Here is an 18,552-nt window from a genome sequence, read left to right as displayed (position 1 = left end):
GCCTCGCCTCCGGATACTTCCCCTCCTTATTTAAATCTGCCATAGCCACACTCATCCTAAAACCTGGCAAAGACCCGACTGACCCAAGAAACTACAGACCCATCAGCCTACTGGAGACCCTTGGGAAGACATTTGAAAGATTTATTAATCACAGACTAAGGACACACCTAGAGACAAACCACCTACTAACAGACCGACAATTTGGCTTCCGCCAACACCGCTCTACGCAGGCAGCTCTCAACATTATCCTGAATTATATTCGAATAAATGAGGCCCAAGGCTGTGCAACGGCCCTGGTTGCTAAGGACGTGGAGAAAGCCTTCGACACGGTCTGGCACTTGGGGCTGAAGTACAAGTTGTGTAATCATTTTGACCTTTCCCTGAATGTCAAAAAGTTACTCAGCAACTTCCTTGATGGCCGCATGATGAGAATAAAATTCAGGAACTGTCTCTCTGACCACTTCACCCTGCACGCTGGAGTTCCCCAAGGCTCTGTCCTTTCCCCCACCTTGTACATCCTTTACACAAATGACATCCCCGACCCTGCACACCACAACACACTCACACTGGCATACGCTGACGACATCACACAACTCACCACACACGAACGCAACAGATACCTCTCACTCAGAACTCAACGTGAGGTGGACAGGATAAGTGCATGGGAGATCCTGTGGCGAATCAAAACAAATGCCGCCAAATCCAAAATCACCTACTTCTTCCCCAAAGGACGGCCGCCCCTACCTGTCTACCTCAGAACCACCACCACAAGAACACCCATCCCCAGAACTCACAGCACCACAGTCTTAGGTGTAAACCTAGACTCCAGACTCAGACTACACACTCACATAAATGTCCAAAGAGCCTTGGCCAGTTCTGCCCTAGGGCGACTGTACAAGCTCAGAGGCGCAAACCCACACACCAAACTCCATCTATATAAGGCTCTCATCCGTCCCCTTCTCTCTTATACACCTCTCGGCTTGTCACTCGCTGCCAAAACGAACGTCTTAAAGCTACAACAAATCCAGAATCGTGCTCTGCGGTGGGTGCTAGGAGTGAGGTGGGACGACTTTGCCACCAGCGAGTCTCTCCACATCAGGACCGGCACTCCGGCATTGAACGTATTCTGGAAGAAACTCAGTGACAGACAAATTGACCGACTCAAAACTCACCAAGACACCTGGACAACCTTCCTAGACGAAATAATCAGGCGACCTGAAAACACTCTAAACCTTTTCCAATCTCTCTACAACCTTGACCCACTCCCTCTTTACACATAAATCTTCCCTCTAAACTCTTTCCTGCCCTCTGCAGGTGTGGACCTTTAACGACGTCTTTTTTCTTTTCCCGCCAACCTCAGGCCTCCCTCTCCCCCGCCACTTGCATACCTAGAGGCAGACAACAGAATGACCTGCGATGACGTGGCGCCGCCTCCCATTGCGCCTCTGCCTCCATTGCTGGACCATTGCCGGACCAAGTCCAGTCCTCACTGCGCCATTGCCGATGCTCACCCAAGCCCAGAACCAGACCCTCAACCAAGCCCCATAATGCTACGCAGCTGGGTTAAGCCCTGGCTCTTTTCCTACAACTTAAACCATCCTCTCACCCACTATTCTTCCCCTGTCCACCTCTCCCCCTTTCACCCTTACGGGTCTTACCTGAGAGTATTGATCGATCGATCGGGTGGTACAGGGGGTGGTGGGAGAAGGGTGCAGGTCCTGCGCGCGTTAAGTCTCAACATCGGTGGATTAGACCAGGAAGTTAGCCGAGCTTTAGATTATATTATCGTGGATTACATTTATATTTCGTGTTTAATGAGGGGGAAAGGGGTAAGTGAGGTGAGAAGGCGTGTCCTTGCAATAACGTTTTATCGTACAATGTGCAGAAATAGGGAATTGTATGGGATGAGGTGGGATAAGGGTTTTTTGGACGGTTATAAAAGGCTAACTATTGAAAGCCTTGTGAATCTGTGAATAAATATACGGGCATGCCGGGTAAGTTTCCGTGTAGGTCAGTGGGCAATAGCTGGTTCGTCTCTTGGGGGGGGGGTGAGTTGCGTGAATATGAGATTGGGCATGGATGTATTCTAGTTGTTATGGATGTGTGTTTGTTGATTCTGGAGTTAGGGTTACTTACTATACCTTTTGTGTACAAAATGACAGTGGTGCCTTTACAGTATTTGTTATGTTTTTGAAGCTTTTCTTTTGTGTAAAGACTCGTTTTTTCTTGAGTCACAAGTTTTCTTAGTATTTTGTTTTTGATTGTGTTTTATAAGTCCAGATATTTGGGTATACAAACCTGCATAGGGGGGGGGGGTTGGCCTGTACATTGCAGAGTCACTTGTTTGCACAGAACTGCTTAATGCCTCAAATGACGTAGTGGAAGTTTTAGCAGTAAAGGTCGAGAACCAAAACCTAGTCATTGTGGTAGTCTACAAGCCTCCGGATGCAACATCCCAGCAATTCCAGGAACAGCTGTTAAAAATTGACCACTGTCTGGAAAATCTTCCAGCTCCTGCACCCAACATCTTGCTCCTGGGGGATTTCAACTTAAGGCACCTAAAATGGAGGAATATAGCAAATAATATTGTTGCAGTAATAACACCAGGAGGCAGCTCTGATGAAAACTCACACTCACACGAGCTTTTAAATCTCTGCACAAAATTCAATTTAAACCAGCAAATAATAGAGCCTACTAGACTGGAGAATACACTAGACCTCATCTTCACTAACAATGATGATCTGATAAGAAATGTCACCATATCAAAAACAATATACTCAGATCACAACATAATTGAGGTTCAGACATGTATGCGTGGAGCCTCAGACCGACAAAATGAGACTAGTCACGAGGGAGCATTCACCAAATTCAACTTCAATAACAAAAACATAAAGTGGGACCAAGTAAACCAAGTCCTAACCGATATAAGCTGGGAAGATATACTAAGCAACACAGACCCAAACTTATGCCTAGAACAGATTAACTCGGTGGCACTCGATGTATGCACAAGGCTTATTCCTCTAAGAAAAAGGAGGAGTAGATGTAAAATAGAAAGAGACAGGCGCTCCCTTTACAGGCGACGGAAAAGAATAACAGAGCGGCTAAAAGAGGTCAATATATCAGAAATGCGCAGGGAGACACTGGTCAGAGAAATAGCAAGCATCGAACTTAAGCTAAAAGAATCCTTTAGGAGTCAGGAATCGCGGGAAGAACTAAAAGCCATAAATGAAATCGAAAGAAACCCAAAGTATTTCTTCTCCTATGCCAAATCAAAATCGAGAACAACGTCCAGTATTGGGCCCCTACTTAAACAAGATGGGTCCTACACAGATGACAGCAAGGAAATGAGTGAGCTACTCAAGTCCCAATATGACTCAGTTTTTAGCAAGCCGCTAACCAGACTGAGAGTCGAAGATCAAAATGAATTTTTTATGAGAGAGCCACAAAATTTGATTAACACAAGCCTATCCGATGTTATCCTGACGCCAAATGACTTCGAACAGGCGATAAATGACATGCCCATGCACTCTGCCCCAGGGCCAGACTCATGGAACTCTGTGTTCATCAAGAACTGCAAGAAGCCCCTATCACGAGCCTTTTCCATCCTATGGAGAGGGAGCATGGACACGGGGGTCGTCCCTCAGTTACTAAAAACAACAGACATAGCCCCACTCCACAAAGGGGGCAGTAAAGCAACAGCAAAGAACTACAGACCAATAGCACTAACATCCCATATCATAAAAATCTTTGAAAGGGTCCTAAGAAGCAAGATCACCACCCATCTAGAAACCCATCAGTTACACAACCCAGGGCAACATGGGTTTAGAACAGGTCGCTCCTGTCTGTCTCAACTACTGGATCACTACGACAAGGTCCTAAATGCACTAGAAGACAAAAAGAATGCAGATGTAATATATACAGACTTTGCAAAAGCCTTCGACAAGTGTGACCATGGCGTAATAGCGCACAAAATGCGCGCTAAAGGAATAACAGGAAAAGTTGGTCGATGGATCTATAATTTCCTCACTAACAGAACACAGAGAGTAGTCGTCAACAGAGTAAAGTCCGAGGCAGCTACGGTGAAAAGCTCTGTTCCACAAGGCACAGTACTAGCTCCCATCTTGTTCCTCATCCTCATATCCGACATAGACAAGGATGTCAGCCACAGCACCGTGTCTTCCTTTGCAGATGACACCCGAATCTGCATGACAGTGTCTTCCATTGCAGACACTGCAAGGCTCCAGGCGGACATCAACCAAATCTTTCAGTGGGCTGCAGAAAACAATATGAAGTTCAACGATGAGAAATTTCAATTACTCAGATATGGTAAACATGAGGAAATTAAATCTTCATCAGAGTACAAAACAAATTCTGGCCACAAAATAGAGCGAAACACCAACGTCAAAGACCTGGGAGTGATTATGTCGGAGGATCTCACCTTCAAGGACCATAACATTGTATCAATCGCATCTGCTAGAAAAATGACAGGATGGATAATGAGAACCTTCAAAACTAGGGAGGCCAAGCCCATGATGACACTCTTCAGGTCACTTGTTCTATCTAGGCTGGAATATTGCTGCACTCTAACAGCACCTTTCAAGGCAGGTGAAATTGCCGACCTAGAAAATGTACAGAGAACTTTCACGGCGCGCATAACGGAGATAAAACACCTCAATTACTGGGAGCGCTTGAGGTTTCTAAACCTGTATTCCCTGGAACGCAGGAGGGAGAGATACATGATTATATACACCTGGAAAATCCTAGAGGGACTAGTACCGAACTTGCACACGAAAATCACTCACTACGAAAGCAAAAGACTTGGCAGACGATGCACCATCCCCCCAATGAAAAGCAGGGGTGTCACTAGCACGTTAAGAGACCATACAATAAGTGTCAGGGGACCGAGACTGTTCAACTGCCTCCCAGCACACATAAGGGGGATTACCAACAGACCCCTGGCAGTCTTCAAGCTGGCACTGGACAAGCACCTAAAGGCAGTTCCTGATCAGCCGGGCTGTGGCTCGTACGTTGGTTTGCGTGCAGCCAGCAGCAACAGCCTGGTTGATCAGGCGCTGATCCACCAGGAGGCCTGGTCACAGACCGGGCCGCGGGGGCGTTGACCCCCGAAACTCTCTCCAGGTAAACTCCAGGTATACATATATATATACATATACAAATATATATATATATATACGTATATATATATAAATATATATATATATATATATATATATAGTAGGTTGGTAGACAGCAACCACCCAGGGAGGTACTACCGTCCTGCCAAGTGAGTGTAAAACGGAAACCTGTAATGGTTTTACATGATGGTAGGATTGCTGGTGTCCATTTTTCTGTCTCATAAACATGCAAGGTTTCAGGTACGTCTTGCTACTTCTACTTACACTTAGGTCACACTACACATACATGTACAAGCATATATATACACACCCCTCTTGTTTTCTTCTATTTTCTTTGTAGTTCTTATTCTTGTTTATTTCCTCTTATCTCCATGGGGAAGTGGAACAGAATTCTTCCTCCATAAGCCATGTGTGTTGTAAGAGGCGACTAAAATGCCGGGAGCAAGGGGCTAGTAACCTCTTCTCCTGTATATATTACTAAATGTAAAAGGAGAAACTTTCGTTTTTCCTTGTGGGCCACCCCGCCTCGGTGGGATACGGCCGGTGTGTTGAAAGAAAATATATATATATATATATATATATATATATATATATATATATGCATGTTTTATCCCTTCCCTGTTACTGTTCAATCTAGTCTGTGAGTCACCAAAGTATTAAAGGGATATAACACGTGTACATTACCCTGAGTCGTCCAAATTTATCCTATAAATATTTCGTAATGTTGTGATTTTTGTTTGTGATTCAAACGTAGTTCATAGGTATCAAGATTGAACACATATAGAATGGATGGAAATTGCTGACGATTAATATGATCGTCAATTTATATAATGTTTATTATGTTGATGAATTTGTGTTAGAGTAAATCATTGAATTTGTGTCTAAGTAGGAATTTCTATAAACAATTGTATATTTTGTATGCAAATTACATAAACTATTGTTTAATCATTAATGTAACATGTTTGTATGATGTGAATGTAGCTTATAACAGGTTTAGTGAGGGTTTCCACCAGTGTTGTATTTGTTGCGCAGTTATATCTTTTGGTATTGCGTGTGTTTAGTGAGACGTACGTATGTGTTTTATGGTGTGTTTGTCGCATATATCTATTAGTATTAGTTACAAAGATTTTTTCTGGTATTTATGGTGTGAATCTTGGTGTACTCTATAGAATATGTATAGTGATGCTATTTAATTTTTAAGCAGCCTTGTATTTATGATGTTTTAAATAAAATAAAAAAAAAAAACAATAAAAACCCAACAAAAAGCCGCAGTAAGAATAATCACTAAATCCCATCCCTGGCAACACCCCCCCCCCCCACTCTTCATAGATCTAAACTTACTCCCTGTTCAGTACATCCACACTTACTACTGTGCAATCTACATCTACAGGACCTTAAACTCCAATATCAACCTTGACCTAAAACGCTTTCTTGATAGTTGTGACAGAACCCACAGGCACAACACCAGACACAAACATCTCTATGACATTCCCCGTGTCCGACTAAACCTTTACAAAAATTCAATGTATGTCAAAGGCCCTAAAATCTGGAACACCCTACCTGAAAGTTCCAAAACTGCAGACACATTCATCACCTTCAAAACTACCATCAGAAAACATCTTATCTCCCTGATACACCCTGTCAACTAACTCCCCTCAAGGAAGGTTCCTTGATGTTGGTGAGGGGCTCTTGATTTAGGAAATTGGATCTGTGCTCCAGTTCCCCGAATTAAGCCTGAATGCCTTCCACCCCCTCCCCCCCAGGCGCTGTATAATCCTCCGGGTTTAGCGCTTCCCCTTGATTATAATAATAATAATGTCAACTAACTACACGAATACCACCTGGTGGTTCACACTTACACTCACTCACTCATTTGACCATAAACAGAAATATTAATCTCAATCTTAAAATAATGAATCCTATGATACTCCAATACTGAAACTATGTACTGTGCCAAAACAAAAGCATTCACATTGCTAAACTCACAAACTAGTATTTAGTTACTTAGCCATAATACCAACTTACCTCATAATTTGTAATATTTTAAAATTAAGAATTAAACTAAGTCTGCCCGAAATGCCTAGCCATGCTAGGTGTTCTAGTGGTACACCCTGTAATCATTATTTTACTACATGTAAACCACACAATAACCAAAATTCTGTAAACTCAGCATTGTAATCCTTATAGAGAATAAACTTTGAACAGTGGTGACAGCATAAGGAAAGCCATGTTCAGAGGGGTGAGTATGTGTCTACGTTCGTCCTTCCTCACCTCCATCCGCCTACCCATGTTGTTCACAGCTAATTCCAGCATTCCACTAGATGGCAGAGGTATCTTCCAATCCATATTTTTGCTCAAAATTGGACATAGGCATCACGGTATCATTTCTGGTGAGCACTGATCATGTGTTCACCTCATCACCACTCCAGTACTCAGCCCGCATCTCTCTGAATGTCCTCAGGCCCTGTTTAGTGTCCCTATGCCCTTGCAAGCTACAGCAGTGAGAGGTGAGATTGTGCGGCTGTTAGTTACCATTTTGACTTAGGCACATGTCGATTAGACACTAGGCCTGTTGTGTGTGTGTGTGTGTGTGTGTGTGTGTGTGTGTGTGTGTGTGTGTGTGTGTGTGTGTGTGTGTGTGTGTGTGTGTGTGTGTGTGTGTGCGCGCGCGCCAAGCTACGTGTGACCTCCAAGCCAGGAGTCTGGGCGCGGCTGAAGCGTATTTTCTCCATCGCGTTCTGCAGTCATTCTGCTTCATTTCATTTTTTATTACTATTTTTGTGCAGTGACTGTATATGACTTAATTTTTCCCCATTTGAGCACATTGTGTTAAGTACCAAGTTCCTTTAATTTTCATTTTGTGTGTGTACAATAAATTAGTGTTATTTGCTCACGTATTCTAGTTTTGTTGCAGTTTTGCATCAGTTACATTTCATATATTTTTTTCCATTCACGTTTCCACGTACTCACATTGTTTATCGTAAGAAGAAAAGTTCAAAGTGTATGTGTTTATGCCAGAGTCAGCCTACATGATCAAACACACGCTCTCCAGTGTCAACACAAACGCTACCAGCTGACCCCATAAAGTAAGTTTATTCAGATATACACAAATACAGTTAGAGCTCGGCCGGCATTGCTGGCGTGTGGATGTGTCTTCCGAAGGCTCCTCAGTTGTTTGTTGGTGGGGTAGGCCCTGTTAGGCTCTGCTTCACCGTCTTTCTTTTCTTGTGTGCTTGTATTTTCATTGTTTTCTCTATCAGGCGGTGTTGTGTGGCCCATTTATGGGGGGTTCGACTGAGATGTCGTTCGCCCCCATAGGGGGGGACCCCCTCCGGTCCCTATTCAGTTGACAACTGTTTCATTACCGCTGGACCAAGATATGGCTAGTGTGCCCCCTACTGGGATAAACAAACGAGCCCTTGAGGTTGATGAGAGTGCCAGGCCTCTGTCTAGCCCAAAATGCCAACCAACCGCTTGTCCAGACTATGCTCCTTCTCCTCCTCAAATTACTCCAGACGTGATGGTGGTTCTTGTGCTTCTTAAGGATGGCGGTACACCCTTCACCAATCCATGGGACGTCACCAACGCCATCAGTGGATCTCCTTTCGTCAAGGCTTGCATAGATGGGGGTGTCCAGCAACTTGGTAGGGGTGCAGCCCTAAGGCTCCGGCTCCATGGTCAGTCTTTTCTGGCTAGAAACTTGCCACTAAATGCCATTCATGTCCTGGGTAGGTGGAATGTTGTCTGCTGGGAGGTCCACTCCTCAATCCTCGCTGCTGGTTGTTGTTAGGGCAGAACTGGACTGATTTCTGCATCCCTCTCAGATGAGGAGATCCACTCTGAATTGGTTTACAGCGGGGGTGACGACTTAGGTTTGCAGGAGGTTTGGAGCCTCTCGAATCGTCCTGCCCCATCTCCTCGGGTGCTCTCCGGAGATTTGTGACTTTTGGCAACCTAAGGTTTCCTGTTCTTCCTTATACTTTTTCTTTACTCTGGTGTCATAAATGTTTCCTTTTTGGGCATAGAGAGTTGTCTTGCCATGGTAAGGTAAGATGTGCGAACTGCAGTGGGCTTCACCCACCTGACTTCATGCTACTTCTGTAAAGGAAACCACAAGGTTACGTCTCGATCTTGCCTGGCATATTGCCAGGCTCATGATTTGGCAAACTCAGCCAGGCCCCAGTCTCTTTCGCTTGATGAATGTAACTCCTGCTTGCGGTCCATAAAGCCAGTCACAGTCTGTCAGCCCTTGCCCCCTTCACCTCCAGTGCCCCCCACTAAGGGTGTCTCCCCAGTACCAACACGGCCAGGGCACCTGTACTCTGCAGCTGTGAGGGCTAATGTCCCTGTTACAAATCAGTTTGGGGCTCTTGCAGACCTCTCTCTCCCTTTAGAGGATTCCCCACCCCCGGGGCAACTTCAACTCAGGGTGTCCTCAGACCCGGCTTCCATTGGGAAAGTTATTGCCCATGCCCCTCCTCATTCAAAGTGCACATCCTCCCGTCAAGGTGGTGCAGTTTCCAAATTGCCTCAATGCTCGGTACCCCATCCAGTTCCGTTAGACAGCTTACCTGACCCAGAGCCTCCCATCTCGCAGCCACCCCCCCCCCAATTCTCCTCAACACCAGCCTCAGCCTGTCCCTATTCTAGGACCCTTCACGTTTGAAGGTCCTGCCTTTTCACTCTTGCCTGCCTGGGCTTTATTCCTTCATCCTGTTCTCCTTCTGGTGGAGGAGATGCTACATTTCTACCTCCAGGGCGCCTCTTTTGTGACTGCATGTCTCTCAGTTCTCCCTCACCTTATTGGGCTACTTCGTTCACACACAAGAATCATTCTCACTCCTCTGTTTTTCTTCTTTGGAATGCACATTCCATACTGGGGAAGCTTCTGGACCTTTAGCAGTATCTGGCTGAGGTACGGCCACTGGTGGTGGGTCTCTCTGAGACATGGTTACATCCTTGACATTCTCTTCGGGTGCCTGGTTTTACTGTTTACCGTAGGGATCGCCTTTCAGGGGGTGGTGGTGGCCTAGCTCCTCTTATATGCAACTGGCTCCGGAGTACGACCCTCTCTCTCCAAGCCTATGAGAGTGGAGTGTTGGAAACTTTGGCTGTGAGAGTTGCCTTGGGCACTCAGTGGTGCAACATACTCCTGATCTATAATCCAGGCAGGTCGGTTACACAAAGTGAATTTACCTATTACGTTGGGCAACTCCGTGGTTCTACACTTGTGATAGGAGACTTTAACACTAGGCACCAGTCTTGGGAGCCATCCATTTCTTTGGGATCGACGAATCCCACAGGTAGGGCCCTGTTCCAAACCCTCCTCGCATCTCCACTTTCGTTGCTCACACCACCAGGTTTGGAGACTAGAGTGGATCCTTATACCGGGCGAGTTTCTACCCTGGGTGTGGGTGTGGGTATTTTACTACAGCTGCTGTTACTGTAGGTCCCTTCATGGAGAGTGATCATCTTCCAGTCCTTACGTCTACAAATGGAGCCTTAGCAGTGCCAGTGACGGCAGTTCGTTCACGGTGGAAAACCACCCAGGCCAGTTGGACAAACTATAATCGGAACCTCTCTGATTATAGCCTTCCTCAGAACTCCTTGCTGGAGGAGGCTATCATGTCTCTTCAAGGGGCCATGCTTGAGGCAGGCTCACGTTCATTCTGTCTCTCCAGGAGCTTCTCCCATTCACACCCTCAGATTCCATGGTGGAATGAGGAGTGCCTCCGAGCAGTGAAGGCACGTCGGACAGCGTGGGCACGGTGGTGGCACCAACCCTCTCAGACTCAGCAGCTGGCTTACCGAAGGGCAGACACTCTTTGTTGGCGAACCCTCCTCCAAGCGAAATGTGCATCTTGGGCTTTTTTCTGTTCTTCTCTTTCTTTTCGCACCTCTGCCAGGCAGGCATGGGTTTCTTCCACTCTATGTTGGGATCACGTTCTGTAAGTACTTTTCCCCTGTTGGGGGAAGGAGCAACTCCACTCTTACCCAGGGACAAGGCTGAGTCATTTACAAATTTCTTCGGTCCTATGTTTGCTCCTCCTCCTCCTCTATCCTCTAGGGTGATCAAATGGGGCCCTTTGCCACCTGCCATACCTGAGGTTCACTGCCGGGTGCTGGCATCTCCCTTTAGCTCCCATGAACTGCAACGGGCACTTTCCCAATTTTCTTCCCTCTCTTCTCCAGGGGAGGATAGCTTACCTTGTTCATTCATACTACATTTGCCTCTATCTTGTACAGATGCTATGCAGGTTTTCAATGCCAGGTGGTCAACAGGTGTCTTCCCTGATGTGTGGAAGCACTCTCTCCTGGTTCTGATTCTAAAGCCGGGCAAGGATGATACCCAACCGGGCTCTTACTGGCCCATTGCTTTACTGCCCTGCTTGGGTAAGGTGCTGGAATGACTGGTGGCTACCCATCTCTCTTGGTGGACTGAGAAACATGGCCTCCTGCCTGATAACCAGAATGGCTTCTGAGAAGGTCGATCCACCCTCGACCCTTTGCTTCAATTTACACAGCTCGTGCACACTTCATTTGAGTGCCAGGAGTTCCTTTTGGCTGCATTTTTGGATCTATGCAGAGCATTTGATTCTGCATCACACACGGTGATTGTTTTCAAACTGGCCCGCATGGGGCTGACAGGAGCTTCCCTCTGCTGGATGAGCAACTTTTTGCAAGGGAGGAACTTTCATGTCGCAGTGGGTGGCGCTTTGTCCTCACCCCGTCCTGTATACCGGGGAATGCCCCAGGGATCTGTTCTTAGCCCACTCCTTTTCTCTGTCTTACCGTCGGATCTCCCTTCCATCCAGGGAGTGCATACCCTGGTATATGCAGATGATGTGGCCCTTATGTGCAGTGCCCTGACTTTGCTGACCGTGCAGGAAGCACTTCAGCGTGCCCTGCAATGCATAACATCATGGACCACAACCTGGAGTTAGGAGGTTAGTGACACTAAGTCCTTACGCTTTACTAGACGCCGAATCCCCACTCTTCCATCAGTCTCATTGAATCAGACGCCAATCCCTTTGATCTCTCATCGTTGGTTGAGAGTCACCTTAGATGCACCATTCTTGACATGGAAGAAACACATAGTGGCCCTCCACTTCTCATGTGCATATCGCACTGCACTTATGCGCTGGATCTCTGGCACCAAGTGGGGGCAGATCGAGACCTTCTCTTTAGGTTCTGTAAAGCTATGGTTTGCAGCAAGCTCACTTATGTGAGTGAGGTATATGGCTCAGCCTCCGAGCAGTGAAGGCACGTCGGACAGCGTGGGCACGGTGGTGGCACCAACCCTCTCAGACTCAGCAGCTGGCTTACCGAAGGGCAGACACTCTTTGTTGGCGAACCCTCCTCCAAGCGAAATGTGCATCTTGGGCTTTATTCTGTTCTTCTCTTTCTTTTCGCACCTCTGCCAGGCAGGCATGGGTTTCTTCCACTCTATGTTGGGATCACGTTCTGTAAGTACTTTTCCCCTGTTGGGGGAAGGAGCAACTCCACTCTTACCCAGGGACAAGGCTGAGTCATTTACAAATTTCTTCTGTCCTATGTTTGCTCCTCCTCCTCCTCTATCCTCTAGGGTGATCAAATGGGGCCCTTTGCCACCTGCCGTACCTGAGGTTCACTGCCGGGTGCTGGCATCTCCCTTTAGCTCCCATGAACTGCAACGGGCACTTTTCCAACTTTCTTCCCTCTCTTCTCCAGGGTAGGATAGCTTACCTTATTCATTCATACTACATCTGCCTCTATCTTGTACATATGCTATGCAGGTTTTCAATGCCAGGTGGTCAACAGGTGTCTTCCCTGATGTGTGGAAGCACTCTCTCCTGGTTCTGATTCTAAAGCCGGGCAAGGATGATACCCAACTGGGCTCTTACTGGCCCATTGCTTTACTGCCCTTCTTGGGTAAGGTGCTGGAATGACTGGTGGCTACCCATCTCTCTTGGTGGACTGAAAAACATGGCCTCCTGCCTGATAACCAGAATGGCTTCTGAGGTCGACCCACCCTCGACCCTTTGCTTCAATTTACACAGCTCGTGCACACTTCATTTGAGTGCCAGGAGTTCCTTTTGGCTGCATTTTTGGATCTATGCAGAGCATTTGATTCTGCATCACACACAGTGATTGTTTTCAAACTGGCCTGCATGGGGCTGACAGGAGCTTCCCTCTGCTGGATGAGCAACTTTTTGCAAGGAAGGACCTTTCGAGTTGCAGTGGGTGGCGCTTTGTCCTCACCCCATCCTGTATACCGGGAAATGCCCCAGGGATCTGTTCTTAGCCCACTCCTTTTCTTTGTTTTACCGTCGGATCTCCCTTCCATCCAGGGAGTGCATACCCTGGTATATGTGAATGATGTGGCCCTTATGTGCAGTGCCCTGACTTTGCTGACCATGCAGGAAGCACTTCAGCGTGCCCTGCAATGCTTTACTAGACGCCGACTCCCCACTCTTCCATCAGTCTCATTGAATCAGACGCCAATCCCTTTGGTCTCCTCTCAGCGTTGGTTGAGAGTCACCTTAGATGCACCATTCTTGACATGGAAGAAACACATAGCGGCCCTCCACTTCTCATGTGCCTGTCGCACTGCACTTATGCGCTGGATCTCTGGCACCAAGTGGGGGCAGATCGAGACCTTCTCTTTAGGTTCTGTAAAGCTATGGTTTGCAGCAAGCTCACTTATGTGAGTGAGGTATATGGCTCAGCCTCTTCCTCCTCTCTTCATCACTTAGATGTTCTCCAGAATTCAGCCATCCATAGCATGCTGAGGGCATTCCCCTCCACCCCAACTGCAGCCTTGGAGGCAGAATCGGGGATAGTCCCTCTCTCTTTGGTGAGAATAGCGAGGAACTGTTTAAGACTCCATCATATGGCCTCTCTGCCTTGTACTCACCCCTGCCACCTCTCTCCACAGATGTGGAAGACAGCCTCTGTCCCCCGACATTTGGTTCAGCCTTCCTTTGTGGCCAGGGCCCAGCATTCCCTGACCTGCCTTACACTTCCTGCACTTGTGATGACTCCCTCCCCTCTCCACTCTCTGGTCCCCCCCTGGCTGGACCTGACGTGGTACATTCACCTGGATTGGCATTACAGGAACAGGGAACCCCCTCAGTTAGTTGCATTTCTCTTTGAAGAATTTCACTCTGTTACATATGGCCCTTCATTTTCCATCTACATGGATGGCTCGGCATGGACCTCCCCCCTTTCCACATCCTCTGCGGCCTTCTTCGCTAATCTCTCCCTGTGTCAAACCTGGCAGTTAGACCCTGCTCATTCTGTTCTGGCAGGGGACCTCTTCGCCATTCACCAGGCTCTGGCTCTTGTCCTAGATCACATTTCCCCTCAGCCATTGGTTCTCTTCTCTGATTCCCAATCCTTCCTGGCACTTTTGTGCTCTGCCCATCCACAGTCACTACGCATCCTCGTTCATTGGATGCAATCTCTCCTCCTGCATTTCTTGCGGAGCCCAGGTTGGAGCATCTCCCTTCAGTGGGTACCCGCCCATGTTGGAATCCAGAGCAATGAAGTGGCAGATCGAGCGGCCTCCCTCATGCACACACTTCCTACTATTACCCCTCTTGCCCTGGGCCACAGTGATTTCACAAGGGCTGTTTGGAAGGGAATCTGCCATCAGTGGCAGGAGGGCCTGGCACACTCTTTCTCTTCTTCGGCGTTGGATTCTGTCTGATCTTTTAATGGCCTCTGCCCTTGGGCTCGCCATCCCAACTGCTTGGTGGATGTTGCACTGACTCGCCTTTGAGTCAGGCACTAGCGAATGGCGGCTTATTTGTACCACCTTTGGATGGCGGACTCTCCATACTGCCCATGGTGTCCCTCACAGCCTGAGACGGTGGAACACTTCCTGCTATGGTGCCCACATTACCACTCTGCACGGACTACTCTCGGTGAGGCCTTGCACACGCTTGGGGTGCACACTTTCACTCTACCTCTCCTTCTCAACAGGGAGGGGTTTCGCCCTCTGGACAGTCAGAAGATATTGGCCTGTACTTGCTCCTTCCTGCTGGCTTCAGGGTTTATCAGGGACATATAATACGCAGTTACTAGTCAAAACATTCTTCCACTTTGGTCGAGGTCCCCTCTCCTAGCACTGGACGGCTGGGCTCGATACGGCATATGCTCTCAGTGGCACTGAAACCCAACAGAAGAAGACAAATACAGTTACACAGATTATCATACTTAGCAGCATATGTGTAGAGAACCTAGGATAACCAAAAAAAGTCAGACACAGTGACTTATTTCTATTGGGGTCCTTTTAATACCTTATTATTATATTATAAAGGATGTGTGCTAGGAATAAGGTGAGATTAAGACACATGTGCAACATCTGGGTATCTTTACAATAAAGATACCCAGATGTTGCACATGTGTCTTAATCTCATCTTGTCGGTATTATATACCATTCGTACATAGGAATAAGGTAAAAATAGTTATTTACATTTACATGAGTGTTAGCAAAAGAAATGAAAAATCATTCTCCTCCCTTTCTGTCACTACATTCATCAGTGTGGAATATTAAAATTACCTGGATGAACCTCATAAGATACATACCAGTAATTGGTAACAAAGATAATTATTCCTTATCAAATGTTATAGAGACATGTAGGAATTTTGAAACATTCTAGGTCACCAGAAAATGTCATCCTTCGAATACCTAATACTCTCATAATTCCACAAGTCACTCTGGGCCTATATAAGAACATAGAACATAAGAATGTAGGAACACTGCAGAAGGCCTACTGGCCCATACGAGGCAGGTCCTTATCAAAACGACGTCTACCTAAAGCTACCCAAGAAATGTGATGAATGGTTTGAAAAACCGACAAGTTGAAGATTGAGACACTTGTGCAGCATATGAGAATCTTTATTCAGGAAACGTTTCGCCACACAGTGGCTTCATCAGTCCAATACAAAGAGGAAGGCGTAAGGAGAGGAGGAGAATGAGGTAATCAGTCCCTCAACCTGGAGTCGATGTGTTCAGCCCTATGCTGTACATTCTACAAGATTGATGGACTGAACACATCGACTCCAGGTTGAGGGACTGATTACCTCATTCTCCTCCTCTCCTTACGCCTTCCTCTTTGTATTGGACTGATGAAGCCACTGTGTGGCGAAACGTTTCCTGAATAAAGATTCCCATATGCTGTTAGGTAAGACACATATGCAACAGTTAGGTATCTTTATTTCGAAACGTTTCGCCTACACAGTAGGCTTCTTCAGTCGAGTACAGAAAAGTTGATAGAAGCAGAAGATACTTGAAGACGATGTAATCAGTCCATCACCCTTAAAGTTTTGAGGTGGTCAGTCCCTCAGTCTGGAGAAGAGCATTGTTCCGTTGTCTGAAACAATATGAAGTTGAAGTGACAGAATGGGGCTTTATATAGTGCCAGGAGGTGAGACGTAGGTTGCATTGGGAGGGCAGGTCCCTCTCAAACCCAGCCGTTCTCACTAGTAGAGGTTGTCGAAGTTGATGGTCTGTACCAAGATACCCTTGTGTTGCAGTGTCTGACAGAATGAACATTAAAATGTTATAAAATACCGACAGATTGTTAGGCGAAACGTTTCGAAATAAAGATACCTAACTGTTGCATATGTGTCTTACCTAACAATCTGTCGGTATTTTATACCATTTTAATGTTCATTCTGTCAGACACTGCAACACAAGGGTATCTTGGTACAGACCATCAACTTCGACAACCTCTACTAGTGAGAACGGCTGGGTTTGAGAGGGACCTGCCCTCCCAATGCAACCTACGTCTCACCTCCTGGCACTATATAAAGCCCCATTCTGTCACTTCAACTTCATATTGTTTCAGACAACGGAACAATGCTCTTCTCCAGACTGAGGGACTGACCACCTCAAAACTTTAAGGGTGATGGACTGATTACATCGTCTTCAAGTATCTTCTGCTTCTATCAACTTTTCTGTACTCGACTGAAGAAGCCTACTGTGTAGGCGAAACGTTTCGAAATAAAGATACCTAACTGTTGCATATGTGTCTTACCTAACATCTTAGTTACCTGGTTCGCTGGTTGGGGGAGATAGCCTGTAAATGAGGGTGTGTACATGCGCCGAATAAAGGTTACGTACTCTTTGCATGCCACACCCACACCTGCCCTGGATAAGTGAACCCCATCCTTGGCATATATGTCATTTCGTTTCTTCAATAAAGATTCCCATATGTTGTATAAGTGTCTGAATTCTTCAACTTGTCGGTTTTCAAAACCCTTCATCACATAGGTCAAAGATGAGGTCCCTGTTTATACACGGGATACGTTAGGTTCTATCACAACTTTACATAATTAGCACTCATGATATATGGGGTCAGTGCCCTGCCCTACCTTTTATGCGAGTAAACCGTCAGTCCAGGGTAACCTCACATCCACCAAGCTACCTCTGCAGACAAAAGAGAAGTCGAATCCGCCCACCGCAAGACGTACCTCCTTCAGCTACCACCTGCCGGAATCGACAGCCTCCACTTTGAGGATATCTAAACTCTGGAGGACGGATCAGCACATCCCTAAATGATCCAGATTCCACGGCAAACACTACTACCATCGAGAGCCTCGACAGGATAGGACGGGTAAAGATTTTCTTTCCTCGACCCAGGAGCTATTATTTCCGAGAGCCCCAAAGGCCGAACGTAGGCAAGGGAGGAGAAGGGAGGGAAGGGATGAGTAAAGGAGGTGGGATGTTAAAGATGGGGTTGGGACGAGACTGGGGGGGACGACATTTAAGTTTGGTCTAAGAAGAAGACTAAAAGGTCTAATTCCTTAGATCAAGAGCCTTTTCCCCACATGAAAACCCCCCTTGAAAAGGTTCGCCCAAGTAAGGCTGATCCTTAACAAAAGATGCGAGGTGCATTCTTGTGTTACAACTGCACAACTAAGATGTTGAAACAGCTCATGTTTCATGTGATCGTCTTGATGCAAAGATTTCTCAGTTCACTCCATTTCCATGACTCTCGTGTATTACTAGGAAACCTTAGCTGGAGTTACGACTACTGATACTAGTGTTTTAGCGCTTATGTCAGGTATTTCGCTTCCATAATTCCGCACTTATATACACTGGTTAGCGAGGCTTCTCCTCCCAGTCACCGAATGCTATCCTTATCTATCTGCTACCTCGAATACCAAGTTAACCTTACTGAGTTTAACACAGTTGAACAGTGGGAGATATTACATTTTAATGGGGTCAATCCCAGTGTTCCCTGAGATGGATCATAATTTATTAATTGAGACATTCTTGACACCTATGCTGATTTTTTTCTATTTACAGACTGGTTCAAATGCATTGCAGGCGTTAAGTGTGAGACTGTATTTTATAATTTCACCCGTAATGGTAGGTAGATTTTGGAACTAAGCTTTTAGCCATTCAGTCTCGGCAAACTAACAC

At 46.4% G+C, this 18,552-nt stretch overlaps 1 protein-coding gene and 1 long non-coding RNA gene across 5 annotated transcripts in view; both read right to left on the bottom strand.

Moving 5' to 3' along the window:
- LOC128695938 (uncharacterized) overlaps nucleotides 1-18,552 on the bottom strand; it is a 101,289-nt gene that overhangs the window by 14,436 nt on the left and 68,301 nt on the right. The window lies entirely within an intron of this gene.
- On the bottom strand, nucleotides 13,396-18,550 carry LOC138853834 (uncharacterized). The gene is made up of 2 exons (XR_011393052.1): nucleotides 17,499-18,550; nucleotides 13,396-15,287 (listed from the first exon to the last, which is right to left on the bottom strand). It is a non-coding gene; the product is annotated as an uncharacterized lncRNA (long non-coding RNA).

This window comes from Cherax quadricarinatus, chromosome 41 (assembly GCF_038502225.1).
Source record: "Cherax quadricarinatus isolate ZL_2023a chromosome 41, ASM3850222v1, whole genome shotgun sequence".
In the NCBI taxonomy this organism is placed as follows: domain Eukaryota; kingdom Metazoa; phylum Arthropoda; class Malacostraca; order Decapoda; family Parastacidae; genus Cherax; species Cherax quadricarinatus.
The sequence above is the reverse complement of the archived record's forward strand: the minus strand, read 5'-3'. Positions and strand labels throughout refer to the sequence as shown.